The sequence below is a fragment of the Lepidochelys olivacea genome, assembly GCF_965140295.1.
Source record: "Lepidochelys olivacea isolate rLepOli2 genome assembly, chromosome: 3".
Lineage (NCBI taxonomy): Eukaryota > Metazoa > Chordata > Testudines > Cheloniidae > Lepidochelys > Lepidochelys olivacea.
Genome location: NC_140413.1, coordinates 194,521,416 through 194,538,756, shown reverse-complemented (window position 1 = coordinate 194,538,756; position 17,341 = coordinate 194,521,416). Strand labels below are relative to the sequence as shown.

The following is a 17,341-nucleotide window of genomic DNA, read 5'->3' as shown; positions in this document are numbered from 1 at the left end:
CAATGTAAACTTCATTCCACACAATAAAACTTTTATCTACTTGGACCTAAAACTAATTAAAGGTTTCTTTAAAAATATACAGATGAATTAAGAATTTGGACCAGCATCTCCTTGTACATAGAAATGCATATTGGCTTCTCTTTATTTTCCCCCATACCCTTCTAACTCTAGAAGAAAAGACAACAGCTGAGGCTATTGGAAGAACAAGGCTGGCAGCTGCAAAACTGAGACACCAAGTTTCAGTATGTAATTTTCTTTCAGCATTGTCTCTCCCTAACTTCCCTCCTTAGGAGGCACTTAAAATCCATGTGTCTGGCTCAATTATTGTTATTGCAGCTATGGAACAGAATGTGATGCTGATGAGGATCTACCTGTCTAGTTAGTTTGCCTTCTGGTGCATTCTTTCTTTCTTTCTTTCTTTCTTTCTTTCTTTCTTTCTTTCTTTCTTTCTTTCTTTCTTTCTTTCTTTCTTTCACTCATCATTGCTTGTGACATATGCATTGTCTAAACTATGTTCAAGAAGAAGTTCTTAATATATTCAATGTACAAAGGTAAAAATAGGGAAATGGCATATCAGTTGTACGCATATATCTATTCAGTGGTCTTAACCATGCTTGGGAAACATCTTATATACAAATCATGCATTCATTGTAAATTGAGGATAAAGTTTATATTTCTTCTACATTTCTTTGTCAAAAAACACCTATATTGCATAAATCCCTGTCTTTGTGAAACAAAGTTCAAAACAGCAGACAAAGAGGGTGCCATCATAGTCCTCAACCGTGATGACGATGTTAATGAAGCCACCTGACAACTCTCCAACACTACCTCCTATAAAGAACTCAAAGAAGACCCCATACCACAATTCACACAGGAATTTTAGGATATCATCAAATCCTTCTCCAAATAACTCCAGGAAAAACTCTACAACCTCATCCCCCATGAACCCACACCAGGGACCTCCTACATGTTTCCCAACATACAAAATCAAAGGATCGCACGCAGACCCATCATATTTAACCACAGCACTCACCACACAAAGAGCAAGTTTCTTCCAGGAGACAACCGACTTCCTCCAGAAACTCCACAACATCAACAACCCACCTCAGAACACCATACTTGCCACCGTAGATGTCACTTCCTTATACAACAACATCCCCCACCATGACAGCATTGCTGCTTGCCTCAAATATCTACAAGACAATGGACAACACTCAACTATCCACCCCAAACACATTACCAAACCCATCCATTTCTAGGTTCTCCAGTCCTCAGATCATCCTAGTAGTCCTTCTCTACACATGTTCTTCACGATCACCTTGAGGAAGAATTTCTGGAAAAATGCAACATGAAACCAGTGATATACCTGAGATACATCAATGATATTTTCATCCTCTGGACAGACAACCTAAACTCCCTCACAGATTTCAATCCCAACTTAAACAACCACCACCCATCTGTCAAATTTTCTATAAAATACTCCCACACCAGCATCAAATTCCTGGACACCACTATTGGTTTCAACAATGGAACCATACAGATAACTATATACAAGAAACCCATAGGTCACCACACTTAGCTCCATAGATCCAGCACCCACCCCAGACACACCAAGATATCTGTTATCAACAACCAGGCACTCAAATATCACAGAATATGCTCTGAGAAGAAAGTCTGAGATGCACACCTTAACCTGCTTAAAACTGCCTTCACCAGACAGGGACACTCCAACAGAGAAGTGGATTGCATCATGGAATGGGCCAAGCTAATTCCCCTGAAGGAGCCTGTTTCAATACAGAAAAAAATATCTGCACTCACTACATACCCCTAGTTGTCACCTACAACCCACATTGGAACCCTGTCATAAATATAAAAGGAAGGGTAAACACCTTTAAAATCCCTCCTGGCCAGAGGAAAAACCCTTTCACCTCTAAAGTGTTAAGAAGCTGGATAACCTCGCTGGCACCTGACCAAAATGACCAATGAGGAGACAAGATACTTTCAAAATTGGAGGCGGGGGCGGGGGGAGAAACAAATGTTCTCTCTGTCTGTGTGATGCTTTTTTCCGGGAACAGAAAAGGAATGGAGTCTTAGAAATTAGTAAGTAATCTAGCTAGATATGTGTTAGATTCTGTTTTGTTTAAATGGCTGATAAAATCAGCTGTGCTGAATGCAATGTATATTCCTGTTTTTGTGTCTTTTTGTAACTTACAGTTTTGCCTAGAGGGATTCTCTATGTTTTGAATCTGATTACTCTGTAAGGTATTTACCATTCTGATTTTACAGAGGTGATTCTTTTACTTTTTTTCTTCAGTTAAAATTCTTCTTTTAAGAACCTGATTGTTTTTTCATTGTTCTTAAGATCCAAGTGTTTGGGTCTGTGTTCACCTATGCAAATTGGTGAGGATTTTTATCAAGCCTTCCCCAGGAACGGGGGTGTAGGGTTTGGGAGGATTTTTGGGGGAAAGACGTTTCCAAGTGGGTTCTTTCCCTGTTATATTTGTTAGACGCTTGGTGGTGGCAGCAATAAACTCCAAGGGCAAAAGGTAAAATAGTTTGTACCTTGGGGAAGTTTTAACCTAAGCTGGTAAAAATAAACTTAGGGAGTTTTCATGCAGGTCCCCACATCTGTACCCTAGATTTCAGAGTGGGGAAGGAACCTTGACAAACCCATACAGGGTATCGTCCTAAGAATTATAATCCATACTTAACAGTACCACATCCTGAAAGAAATCTTTCCCAAACCTCCTCTTCTGGTCTTCAAACAAGCCTCAACTTCACCATGTTCATCATCAGAAGCTAGCTCGCTATAGAGCAGGCCATACCAACACAAAGCAGCAACAGACCCAGCCAGAACAATAGGTGCAAAACCTGCAGTCAGATCTCCCCTGCTACATGATCAAAACCCTGCACAACACACCTTTCAAGATCCATGGTTCCTACACATGCATATAACAACATGTGGTGTACTCATCCAGTGCATCAAATACCCCTACAACACTATGTGGGTGAAACTAGACAATCACTACGCTCCATAATAAACTAGCACAGAAAAATGATAAAAGACAAAAATATCCTGTTACATGTGGGCAAACACTTTTGACAAAACGTCCTCAAAGGAAACCTGCACAGCACCTTCAAAAGATGTACCAGGGAACTTAAATTCATAACTCTGCTAGAACCAAAAATCATGGGCACAACAGAAACACTGATCTTATGTCTCATTACAACAATCTGTAACTCATTAACTCTCTTTTGTCCCATGACTGCAAAGATGTTAATTGCCCACTTAATTTTGAATAGTGTCTTGCAACTTGTGTTAACTCCTGATGCTTAACAATCAGTTCCACTTCATATTTAGCTGTTACACTCTGATTACTTTTCCCAGACCTGAAGAAGAGCCCCATGGAGCTTGAAAGCTTGTCTCTTTCACCAACAGCAGTTGGTCCAATAAAAGATATTATTACCTCACCACCTTGTCTATCTTTGTGAACACAATAAGGAATTCTAGGTTCCCTCAACTCTTAAGAGTACACTACAAAGTCATATTTAAAGTATTATGAATTCACGTCCTGGGGACATCAATCCAAATTTAAAGTCATCACAATTCTGTATATACTCCACTAGGTTGAAGGATTTATGATATGTGTAGAGAGTCTTTTCTCAGGACAATCCTAAAAATAAGCTAATGCAACGGGGGCTGAATTTATTGTACATGTCTACTCACCTTCAATTGGTGTTTCTTCTGGTTTTCTGTCATGTGACTAGCAAGGATTTGTGACAGCTTGTCTCCTCCTATGGGAAACATATAGACATTGGTAATTAGAATTGTCACTCAGTCTTCCTGACACCTGCTAGTGCAGTGGCACTGGGCTGCTGAACTAGCTCGCTGTGATAGTTGGAAAATCCTGCCTCTAAGTGCCTTAGCCTCAAATGGGAACACCTCTAACTGTACATGAACTTTTTGTAAATTACTGCATGAAACAAACAAGAAAACCACCTTGATGATATCTTTGAGTGCGGACAAACATATGAGTACCAGGACTCCAAAGAATATGGCACCCATGATCTCTCCTGAAGAACAGTTTCACTATTCCCTTTTACTGAGAGAGATTTTTACAATCCTGGATAAAATTTTCAACTTAGAAGCCTCAGCTTCATTGAAAGTTAATGGGAATTAGGCTCCTAAGTCATGTAGGTGCTTGTTAAAAATTTGCTCCGTTTCATTTTTAAACTTTCAGTGTATTGAATTTTAAGAATAATATCTTCCTTAATGGAACATGGGTTTAAAAAAAAGGTCATTTAGCTATTGCAGTACTTCTATAATGATTCATTTTTCAAGTGAGGTAAACACAAATAAAAATTAATAAAAAGTAGAAAAGTAATACAACTGGAAATCAAACAGGAAACACTTCTCATTTTACTATTATGTTAGCATGAAGTTCCAGGTGAAACAAGATATTTGGAAAGAATATGACAACTGCAAATGGTTCTGAACTCTTTCCTCATAGTGTAATATCCATGTTCAAAGCATGGAAGGCTGCATACCGAAGATTCTTAGAGAACTGAACTGGAGTCTTGGGTTCTATTCCTGAGTTTGCCACAGAATTGCTGTGTGATCTTGGGCACTGGTGCAGTTTCCTTATCTGTTAAATGGGGTTAATAAGAGTTACATACTATATGTGGCATACTATACGTGGATGATTCCAAGTTATTTAGAACCCCATTCTGTCACCCTTAGTCATGTTAAATACCATCTTACTCCAGGAATACGAGAGTAAGGAGGCAGATTCAGGCCCTTAATGTTTGTAAAGCATTTTGAGATTCTGTGATGAAAGAGTCAGTAGAGTTTGATGCCCAGCCCATTAAAGTGTAACCCCCTTTTCCTCCCTGGGTTACTCAGGAGCAGGCAACAATCACCTGTGTGCCCAGATGCCTGATGTTGTTGACAGCAAAGGGTATCCTGTGTATTACAGTGGCGATGTTGAATAGGTGCGAATCCTCTATCCACCCCTCTGCTGCAGTCCTTTTACTTGTAAAGGAAATTACAATTGGTGGTGCCTTCACCTGGCTGGGCCCTGTACACACTCAATGGTGAGCCTTGGGAGCCTCCAGGAATAAACCTGAGCTAATCTGTGCAATGGGTTTAACTCAAAATACCAATTATAAACAACATACTCCCAATATACATTTAGATTGGCATTAACACACCTTTACTTAACAATTTAAGAAAACATGATATAACAGACTGAGATTAAATGTCACCACTCATTTAAATCAGCAGGGGGCAGTTCAATAAATCAATTAACAAATACAGTTTACAGTAGTAAATGAAACTTATCTCACTTGCATTTACACTGACACCAATTACCCCACCCCGGAGTATACCCTCCTTGGGATTTCAGAATTCTATACGCTTGCTTGCGTGGGTGCGCTTAAAGATCTTGTCACTGGAGAGACAGCACTTTGTTGGTCCAGTGAATCAGTCCAGCCAAGGCAACAAGCTGCACACCCCCTCTGAAGACTGGAGTTGTTTTAACCGAATGTCCACAACCCCAGGTTCTGGTTTGATGAGAAGACTACTCCACCTCTTCTCAGGCTCAGACAACTCTTAGAATCTCTTTGTTGTCCTTCTTCCCTTGCTCTCAGCAGCAGCTTTGGGCTTCCTAGCAGCAACTCCTGGTTTGGACAGAGCTCCACAAAAGCCATCTCAACTCCTCTCCAAAATGGAGCTCACTGGTGCTCTCCCGGGGAGAAGAAGTCTCTCTCTCTTCCCCAAGGCATCACGGAATTTGTAGTCTCCAAGGCTGGATTGCAGCATTCAGGGTCTTCCCAACTAACACACTCCCAGTTAAGTTCAAAGGCCCCTCTAGCAAAGGGTGCCCACAGAAGTCACGGGGAAAACTTCCCATGACGTCAATGAGTTTTGGATGAAGCCTTAGAACCATAAAGTGTTGTTGATTATTATTACACCAGTATACATGAAGACAAGTTTATTTTTCCAGTACCATGCTTGGCTTTCACGTCCCAGCAGGGGTATTAGTACTGGGTTAGATTATTGCGTCACTAGGGTACAGCATATTATTCAGGGTGGCATAGAGCAGCTCTGCCCCAGGGCATCTCAGGCAAGGAACTGTAGCTGTCTTTCCCAGATTGCTCCAAGGGATAGTAATTTGCTGCTGGCCTATACCGCCAACTAGTTACTAATCAGTCTGCACTAACTGTGGTGTCTACACCGTGCTGGGTCAAAGGGAAACACTCTCCTGTCGACTTATCTTACTCCTCTCATTCCTAGTGGAATACCAGGGTCGACCAGAGAGTGCTCTGCCATCAATTTAGTGGGTCTTCACTAGACCCACTAACTTCTGCAGGCCAGAAAGGGGAGTGTTATGCGGAGCTAGGCATTCCCTACTTTTTTGTAAAAGGAGAGCTCAGTGCCCAAGAAACACACTCTACTTACTGTACTTCAGGCTGTGAACATACTGCTTTATTCAACTACATAACAAACAGGATGGGGGAGGGCACCCAGTAACTAAACAGAAATAAGGGAGGGACGGAGCATGACTCCAACCCATAATACTCTAAGTAACCCAGTTAGCCTCTCAATTACTATTTTACTTCAGGTTGAAGTGAGCGGTAGCTCATGAAAGCTTATGCTTTCATAAATTGGTTAGTCTCTTAAGGTGCCACAAGTCCTCCTTTTCTATTTTACTTCACTGTCCCTCTCCCAACTCCGCAACTTCCTGCCCACCTGCTCCAAGAAGGTGTATACAGGTACCCCAAAGTGAACCCATTTACTCAGAACTTAGGACAGAGCGAGCCAGGGCACCTCATGTAGGGTTGGTTCTTACCCCTCTGTAGTCCAAGTTACAATCTAGCCCACTGTAACCATTGTACAGTGTTTCTCATATTAAATATTTTAATTATGATGTAACCATTCTTCATCACCATATACAGAAATGGCCGTTTTTATTTTTAGATGGATAATTGTGTATACCTATATATGTGGTCCAGAATACAGCAAATAATGCGGTCATGTAAAAGGCAGAAATTATTGTGTAAAAATACCATTTCTTTTTTAGAAATTTATTGTAGCATGATGACACTGTAATTGTGCTATATATAGATAACATTTCAGTACAGTGCAAAGGGATTAATTAATTGTGAAACTCTTGCCATTGTTCATGGAAATTCCATGGTTAAGTCCCCATACACTGCCCTCACAAGGTACCTCTTAATAGGTATAGGATTCAGCCTGCATTCTTCATGCTCTCAAAACTCCCACTAAATTCAGGATCAAGCCTACAGATTGCTACTATCATCCTGTAACTAATACATAATTTTCACCTGCACTCAATTTTCAGGTGAAACAGAAGTCAAATAAGTCACCAAGTCAACAACTCATGCATTTTTGACTACGCAATTTCTTTGATAATTTCTCAAACATGATGCTAAAATGGAGATATAACTGAGAATACATATCAGTAATTAAGGTAAAATACATTACAGAGATGTTGCAATTATTCCAAAACCAAGTACTAAAAACCTAAGAAACTCAGAATCCGATGAAGTGAGCTGTAGCTCACAAAAGCTTATGCTCAAATAAATTGGTTAGTCTCTAAGGTGCCACTAGTACTCCTTTTCTTTTTGAGAATTAAGGTAGTTATTTTTCATATATAAAGTGGCAGAATCCCTGCATTGTGTGCAAAATTGAACTTAGTCCTAACTATGGAACAGAGAGCAGCACTTGCTTAGTGATAGAGATCCAAGTTAGTACACGTGTCATGGTTATTGTAAACAACTGCACTTACTGGGCATAGCAAGCCTGCAAACACATGAATAATCCCATTGATTTAATAACTTCTCTGAAGCACCCTCTCTTCCTCCTTAGTCCAGAGGGGGGTAGTAAAACATTCCTTGCACCACCTCAGCCCTGCCAATTTCCCACCCCTCATTTCCCCATTCCAACCTGGAGGAAACACAATCTAGCTCATTATGATTCTGCCTAATTCTGCCACCCTTAGTGACGTTGCAAAATTTCTCACACCCGGACAGATCCCATTGACATCAGTGTGACTACATGTGGAGTAAAGACCCTCAGAGGGTCTAAGGTGGCAGAACCAGAGGTTGGCACAGTCAGGCCCCTAGAAATGCACATATTTTGAATATAACAGAGAGGCAGCTGGAAAATGACCTCTCCTTGTGGCTGACTACAGAGTATACTTGCAACATTGTTGTTTCTTGCCATTAAAAGGCAAAGGGTGAAATCCTGGCCCCATTGAAGTCAATGGGAATTTTGCTATTGACTTCAATGGGGCCAGGGCTTCGCCCAAAGGATTCGAAAATCCTGCAATACTGAAGGTATATCCTGGCAAGGATTGTCTCCAAGTAGACACATTACCTGTCAAGCAGTATAAGTAATTTCTAAATCCATTATATTCAGATTAATGCTCCCCTTGGAGTACAAGTATACACAAATACATGGCGTTTTATTTTCCACAATTACCTATAGGCTTTCTGTGGCTAGGAGTGAATTACAGTAGCAGTATTTTAACAACTGTGGGAAAGACGATAAAACTTTCTGCCTCTTATTAACTGCTATGTGACTATTAGGTTTATGGGCGATGTTAACATTGCAGAATAGGAACAATAACATTGTAAAAAGCCTCCAAAACATTAGTTAGAAATATTCCCCATGAGAGGCCAGGGGGACTTTGCCAACCCCTATAAGATCTGAAAAGGTCACGTGCCAATCATGTAAAACAAGAGTAAACTCTCTGTTGCTAAGTAATTATACCTAATTGTAAATTTGTGGCATAGTGTGAAGTTTAAACTAAGCATGCTGCTCGGAAACCTGAAATTGCTATTGAAAGTTCACAGAAAATGAAAACTACCTCTTTAAAACTCAGCTTGCAGCTTGTAGCTCCCTAGAACAGAGCCCCTGGGCAAGTAGTTAAAATATGATTTTGATAAACAAATCTGACATTGCAAACTTACTGCAAAATCCTATGCATATAACATCACTTATGTGTGCAACTTGTTTAAATTATAGCTGTAGAGAGAAGGAAATAAAATAAGCATATTAACCTTTTGTAGAACAGTGTTCACATATGAGTAGTATTCAGCAGCAGATGATATTATACTGATTCCTGCTAGCATTGCTGTAGTTAAGGGTCTGTCAGGATTTTTGTTCTAAACCTCTCTATCAGAGTTTATTAGCTCAGCTATAAGTATCCCTTCCAGACCGACCTTGGCATACACAGTCCTGAGAGCAAAGCTTTGTTTAGTACAAATTCCCTTCCCACATCACCAAAATCCATCACTTTGTATTTAAAGTCACAGGAATGTAAAGAAGCAAAATTGAAGTTAATTAAGGAAACAATTATTTTTTTCTTCATTTTTGCATTTGCATTCATCAAAAGTAGTTTACTCTTTTGGACTGAAATTTTGTTGGCTAATGATCCATCAGGTGAAATAATCTGTTCACATTTTTTAAAAGAAAAACTACCCATAACAATAGTTATTAATGTTTAAAAGAACAGGCTATTGCACAAGCACACCAATGTAATCTGATCTGGCTTTAATAGCCGAAGTCCCTTTACACAGGCCCAGATTTTTAAAGATATTGAGGCATTGCTTTGCTCCAATTTAGATGGGTACACCTCATTTCCAAAAGTGACGTAAGTGTTTAGAAGCGTAAGGCTATGTCTATACTACCATGGGATTGACGCTCTGGCAATTGATGCACCGGTGGTCGATTTAGCGGGTCTACTGAAGACCCACTAAATCAACGGCAGAGCGCTCTCCAGTTGACCCTGGTATTCCACTGGGAATGAGCGGAGTAAGGTAAGTCGACAGGAGAGTGTCTCCCATTGACCCAGCATGGTGTAGACACCGAAGTAAGTCGACCTGAGCTACGTTGACTCCCACTACTTTATTCACATAGCTGGAGTTGCATAACTTAGGTCGACTTACCACGGTAGTGCAGACATAGCCTAAGTCCCACTGACTTTCAGTGAGACTTGAGCTCTTGAAGCCCAAATCCTCAATGGGAGTTAAGTGCCAAAATACCTTTGGGGATCTGGACCCTAAGAATGTAAATCACTTTTGAAAACGGAATTTGACTATATAGGTCATTTAGGCTTGGCAACCTGAGTGGAGCAATGCCTAAATACCTTTAAAAATCTGGGCCTGAGACAATATATCATAACACACCTGAGTATTATTAACTGGATATAAAAATTCACTTACAGCTGAAATTTGACATGCAAAGTTCTCACCTCCAGAACAGGCTATTTTTTGGTAACTGTTCAACAGTATTAAAAACTCATCACTTTAAATATATTTTAATTTAACCAGCAGACATCTAATGAACACTAGCAAAAATCTACACTGCAGTATGTTTTTGGTTTATACAATTCTTAAATATATTTGACAGTGTCACCTATGGTCTTCACATATGTTTTGGGACTGTCCATGTTTTCAAAATTAGAAAATTGAGACCCATTTCTCTTTAGCATGGGACACACACAGTGTCTTGGATCTTTCAGATATACAAGAGAATGGTTTCTGCATGAGGCCTTAGAGCAGCGGTGCGCAATCTGCAGCCCATCAAGTTAATCCGATTGCGGGCCGTGAGACATTTTGCTGACATGGACTGTCCACAGGCTTCCCGCAGCGCCCATTGGCTGGGAATGGCGAACCACGGCCACTGGGAGCTGCAGAGGGCTGTGCCTGCAGACGGTCAATGTCAGCAAAATGTCTCGCAGCCTGCAATCAGGTTGCCCACCACTGCCTTAAAGTGTGGTTCTATGCTGAAAAGTGACTCATTAAAAATGATTATTGTGAGGTTCCATGTTTACACATTCCAAGGTTTCACCTGGGGAGCTCTGTCAGCCTTCAGTGGGGTTGTACAGGTGTCACTAAGGGTACAATCTGAAGACAACAGAGCTGCACAAATCTAAGTGACAGCTTAATCTGGCCTACACAATCTTTATTACAGCTGGTGATCCATGAAAAGAAAAGCACCAAGCCTGACTTTCAGAGCTATGGTGAATCTGCAAGGTTGACATGTAGCAAAATTATCTTTTTTACTTGAAAACAGACTCACAAGGGGGATTTAAGACCCAACTGCCACTTTAGACTCCTATGTCCAAACTGAAGACCTTCAAAACCCCTGCTCAGCTGATGCCTAACGCTGTTGGTGCCTAAATTGCCTAGATACCTACGTTTCCATTGGAAAAATCACCTCGGTGACTAAATTTCTGCCACTGGTCATGTGACACCACTGAGCCGCTCAGCCCTTAGCTCACACCTAAGCCCCAGTGGGATTCATAAACTAAGCCTTCCCCTGCCTATCCCATCTGCAGAGTTCCATTCACTATACATGCTCAGGGGCTACCTTGAAGCATATCTATTGGATTGGGCTCCAGAGAACACAGAAAAGGAGAAGGGGTCACTACTGCAACCTTGTCCCAAATAGCCTAGTGGTTAGAGCACTAACCCAGGAGGTAGGGGGCCTGGTTTCAGATTCCCACTCTGCCTGATGTGGGGCAGCGACTTGAACCCAGGTCAGCTACCTCCCAGGTGAGTGCCCTGAACACTGGGCATGAAGTATTCTAGGCTGGGTCTCTTTCAATCTCTCCTCTTGAAGTTCAGGTGGGAGAACTAGGTTCAAGTCCCTGCTCCACATCAGGCATCATAGGAATTGAAACCTGCATCTCCCATGTCCTGGGTGAGTGTTGTAACTACTAGCCTCTTGGGCATAAAGACAGCAGCACCACTTTCTCCTCCTCAATTTTTCTTGAGAAAGGGCTGACCTGGCTTAGGCTCCCCACTTCAGAAGAGGGCTCACAGTTATGAATCCCAAGGGGAGAAAGGCACCTCCCTCAGGCCCAGAATTGGGAACCTAATTCCTTTAGAGGCCTCACCCCCTGTGTGAAGGATAATATGAAGCCCAGTGAGGATAATATGAAGTTATGAGTGGTCATACTTTGAAGGCACATATATTCCAAAACACTCTGGGCCAGATTCTTATCTCCTGGCTTATATTGAGGTCAGTGGGGCTGAGCATTAGAATGAAGTGTTATTCAAGAGAAACAAGCAGATCAGAATCTGGCCCATTTTAATTACCTTTATATATAGACTCTCAGGGTGGACTCTTTAATTAAAGGGTGGACTCTTTAGTGTTGCCCTAATGCTGTGATTGGCCAGTGGTTAGGGCACTAGGCTGAAACTTAGAGGACCTGGATACAATTCCCTTTCTGCCACAGGCTTCTTATGTGACCGTGGGACCCTTGACATTTTACAAACAAACAAATAAATAAATGAATACATAAAATGTCAGGGTTCAACAATCATGTGAATCACCCACTTAAGGTGGGATTCACAAAGGTACTTAGGCGCTAAAGTCCTAGTTTTAGGCACCACTGTCATTCACAAAACATCGGCACTGCTACCGCCTAACCCTGTAGGCATCTAAACTTGCTTGGTGCCTATGTTTTTGCAGAGGGCATGCCCACTTTTGCCTCATTCAGGCATCCAAACACCTATCTCTTGCCTGAGCCCAAGAGTAATTCATGAATCAGGGGAAGATAGGGACTCCGCAGCCTAATTCACATGTGGGGCCTGACCTGGTAGGCATGCTTGGAGGCCACCTAGATCTACAAAACAGTCTGGGGGCAGGCAGGGCAGGTGGGAGGTTGAGGGAGAGCTAAGACCTGAGAGGTGGCAGATCCCTCATCAAATCCCCTCTACTCACCCAGTAGTTTCCTGTATCCTGGGTGAGAGCCCTGTTTGTTAATTAAAAAATCAGTAAAGATATTTCAAAAGCAAACACTTTCCCCCTCACATCTTCCCCAATTCGCTACACATATTCTGACAAAGGGTTACTATATTCATACAAGTGCTGATGATGATCAGTACAAGGTCTATGCACTACTTCAGTCATACTTAAAATTAGGTACACATAGAAATTAAGTGGTGGACAGGCCCTGTGATAAGACTCCCAGCTTAAGGGCAAATTTCACCTGCCGTGAATTTTACCCTTTTCTCAAATCTTCTTTCCAGGACTCTCTAAATTTCCCATAATTCATAGCACACCCGATCATGTTTTCATGAAGGATAGAAACCAAAGCACAAGTTCCATTATCTGATGTACCCTGCATAAATTATACCAGGAAAGTAACTCTCCTGCATTAAGAAAAGGAGTACTTGTGGCACCTTGCATTACTTAGGAAACCTATTAGAAAACTATCCTTGATTAGGAAGGGAAGTGAAAGCAGCAATATTTTTTTTAAAATATGCAAAGGCTTATATGGGATTAAATCAATAAAGAATTAAAGCATAATTAATGCTAATCAACATAGCTGTATTGAAAATAGATGGATCTTGTCAAACAAACTTGATATAATTTTTTCATGAGATTACAAGCTTTGTTGATAAAGATAAAGGTGTTAATGTGTTAATATAATATACTGACTTATTTCAGTTTTTTGACTCAGTACTGCATGGCATTCTGATTTTAAATTTAGCACTGTACAAAATCAATGCACCACATATTAAATGGATAGACGACAGAGCTCAACAAGTAACTGTAAATTTTCTTTCAATGGGGGTGTTTCTAGTAGTGTGCCACAAGGGGGTCTATTCTTAGCCAGCTAGTATTTAATATCTTTATCAATGATATGGAAGAAAATATAGAAACATTGATGGTAAAGTTTGCAGGTGAATGTGGAGGAATGATTCAGCATAGAGTTATCTGAAAATTGTAAAAGGCTCATGACATTTCAAAATTCAAGAAACAAACCTGGAAAAATGCTAATGACATATTTGTTGTTGTTCCCCACTTTTTTTCAAATCAGCTGTAATTCAGAACCGCATTACATTATTTTATATCTTCTTACCACTTTGCTAATATGCAAGCAATTTCTAATGCGGGCTGCTATTTCCAGGAGCCAAAACACACAGATCTAATGAAGCTATCTAAACTTATTGGGTGAAATCCTGTTCCCTTTGGAGTCAATGGCAAACTCATGTCATCTTCAGTGGGACTAAGATTTCATCCATATTTCATATCTGAACCACAGTTAAATACATTCATATGTAAGTATTCATGTCACATTATCTCAGAAAAGGATGAATAGTGAAACAGAAATAATGTCTCTCTCACTCTCACACAGAATATACAAAAGCATATATTGTCTATAATTAGCATTTATTACTGGTATTCCAGTAGGATGTACACACAGTCATGGTTCCTGCTCTGGAGAGTTTACAGTCAATCTAAAAATATATAGGTAAAATTGCACCAGAAACTCATTCTTGATTAAAATCAAAGGTATTTAAAGCTTTAGTGAATACTATCCTTTGGCTTGATGGATATTATCATATGCCTTTTTAAAAAATGTTTCCGATCTGATCCTTCTAGGTAAGGATGAGCAGTGGAATAAGAGGCGTGTATGTGAGAGATTTACTCCCCTTTTCTCCCTACACAGCCAAGCAAAGGCTGTGACAATCCCATTTAATTTAATGGAACTACTTGGTTGAATAAAGGCTGTAGGATCAGTAATAAAGCCATGGAATAGCACTTGGCCAAAGATCAATGTACATGAAGTAAGTTGAAAGAAACAGAGCAATATGCACAGCACCAACAGTGAGCTGGCAAGAAATTTAATCCCAAAAGGTCAGACACACATCTAAGGCCCTGGGCATGTCTTTGTATCAGAATGTTATAAAATGAGGAAATACAAGCCCTAATGGCTTAATGGTTTTGCCCTTGACTGTGTTAACAGGGACCTATCTTCTTACATGGTAAATTAGTTGCTTCCAGCCTACACTTGATTCCTAAGTGGTAGGGAAACAGATGCATTGCTAGCAGAATCAGAAACTAATCCAAACATCTAAACTAAACAATGTTGCCTAGAGGTATTCAGATTTTAATCCAAATTGTGGAGAGAGAGGAAAAAAAGCTGCCACGTTTGTCATTCAGGAGCTGGAATTACAATAAAGGCTTCTCCTTTGTGCGCTGTCTTGCAGTGTCATCAAAGGTCATTGTATATTGCAGATATCAGGGGATAATGAGTTAGGGTCGTGCATAATGATGCTAGGCTCCAGGTAACAGAGGAAGCATTCTTATGCTCCTTCCCTTAGGATGGATGAGTTTGGATTATTTACAAAGTTTACTCACATCCCTACAGATACAGTTTCCAAGCCTGGTGCAGCACTAGTCCATTGGTGATAAAGGTGTTGTACATTGCACTAGCTTCTTGTTACCCCGAGCCTTTCTCTGTGTAAAAAGTAGGCTAGTAGGAAATTACTAATATCATATCCAAACAAATATCTCATTCTATTTAAAATCAGGAAACTCCCTATTTTCCTGGTTAGACTGAAATGCTTTGTTTTATATCTGCCCTGAAACACTGTCTCTGATCAACCAGACAAAGGGTCAGTTTTTACAATAAAAACACATGGAGTGAAAGACACACTCATATACTTGTACAAGTCTTCTTTGAAGGGTTTTACAGACTGGTAAATTGCAGATCCAGACACTAGACTCTTAAATCATTTGAAGCTGACATAAACTGATCCTACGCACAGTTTATAATCATGTTTTTACATTTAGCCTCGACAATTATAAATTATTTATATTAGATTTGTGAGTGCTCCTATTCAATAGTATTGTCAGAGTCCATTCATCCCCATCTTATAATCGTATTCAAATTCGTTGCTAGCCCCCGACTCCCATAACCTTTATCCAACTGTCACCAACCAGGAAAAAATGTAGTAAAAAAAAGTCTCATTTGCAGTATGTTGGAGCTGAAATGTTCTATGTTTAGATGTGATTTTCAGGCCATCTCAGCAAAACGGAAAGAGGCCTGACACCATCTAAACTTATTGCACTTCAACCTTTAAAGATGTTCAAAAGAAAAAGAAAACGGGCCTTAGCCATTTCACATGAAGTTATATGAAAAATCTAGGGCCCTAACTTGACTGGAACTGGTTTAAGTACTTCTCCACTACAGCAGCAGTGCATCATATGAAAAGGCTTTGCTTGGCATTTGTCCACAGTTATAAATAAAAAACATATTTATCTTTGGTCATGCATATAATTTAAAAGATGGACAGCAAGAAACCTCCCTCCCCAACACATGCTTTTTAATCTGTAGCAAACCCAAGATAAATTCTTATAAATTATGGAAGAAAAAATAAAAAGAGAAAGAAAGAAAAAACAATAACAAAATAGTTTGACTTTTTGGAAATCTGGAAAACAGATTATTTCTTTGGATGGAATAAAGTGTGTGTGCATGTGTCATCTTGACTGTACGTAGTACTGTGGTTTCCCATGAAAATACTTAATTGGGATTAATAGGATATGGAGCATTATCAGGGCTTTATCAAGACAGACTTCAGAAAAGCCTTTCAAGACATTTAATTTCCTCTAAAAGTTACTGAACTAAATAATCATGAAAAATGATTGCAAGACTGGACTGAACCTTATTCAGAGGGTATCAGTAGTATGGTTTTTGGGGGAAAGTCTGTATAACTCCAAATGAGAGATAATGTAAACAGCCAAGTTTGGGAACTCAGTGGAACGTTGACTGATTTGTAACATATGTGACAGTCAACCAAAGAAAGGCAAAAACTCAATACCAACTTATGTGTCGGCATGAAAAATATAACTTGAGGCTGTGAATGAGTAAAATAGGAAACTGAAACCTGAGCAGCTGTTTTGTCCACAGTGGTACTGTTTCAATAGTTAGCTGTGTGCAATTGCACATCAACATTTATGTGTTCCTATTTTATGGGTGCAAATATTCAAAGTGCATACACAACTAAGATACTGTGGTTGCTATTAGAAAGAGAACATTTACCAGTACTACCACCTCGTGAGCCGGTAATATTTTCACTCTGTGCCAAACAAAGCCTGCAGACACTGTATGGGGTCAAACTCATTCCCTCCTTAGGTTTTGCTTTATTAACAAAGAAGCTAAGGACAACAGGATATATATTCCACCCCAAGCCTTTCCCTCAAAGCTGGTGTTTCTCGAGCTGCTCCTGTTGGGTTTGTTTGTTCCAGAGCCTAGTTTCCTCTGCCTCAGAAGGCCATGCACGAGGCTCACTGGTATCTGGTAGTGAGTTTCAGCCTGGCCTGACCAGTTCAGTGTACCCCAATTCATTAAAATCATAAACTATGTCTGTTATGTGTCACAAAAAGCATCATTGGAAAAGTAATAACATATTGATCATTAATATTCTTGCATGATGTATGTCCGGTAAACATCCAAGGCACCCTACAAATATGAAGGAAATGTGGAACTAAAATGTGTTTGCCAGACAAGTC

General features: G+C 40.2%; 1 long non-coding RNA gene across 1 annotated transcript in view; it reads right to left on the bottom strand.

The window, feature by feature from the left end:
* Positions 1 to 17,341, bottom strand: part of LOC311518898 — a 254,283-nt gene that overhangs the window by 43,926 nt on the left and 193,016 nt on the right. The window contains exon 3 of the long non-coding RNA XR_014711134.1: positions 3,728 to 3,795. This is a non-coding gene — a long non-coding RNA (uncharacterized lncRNA). The remainder of the gene's footprint in view (positions 1 to 3,727; positions 3,796 to 17,341) is intronic.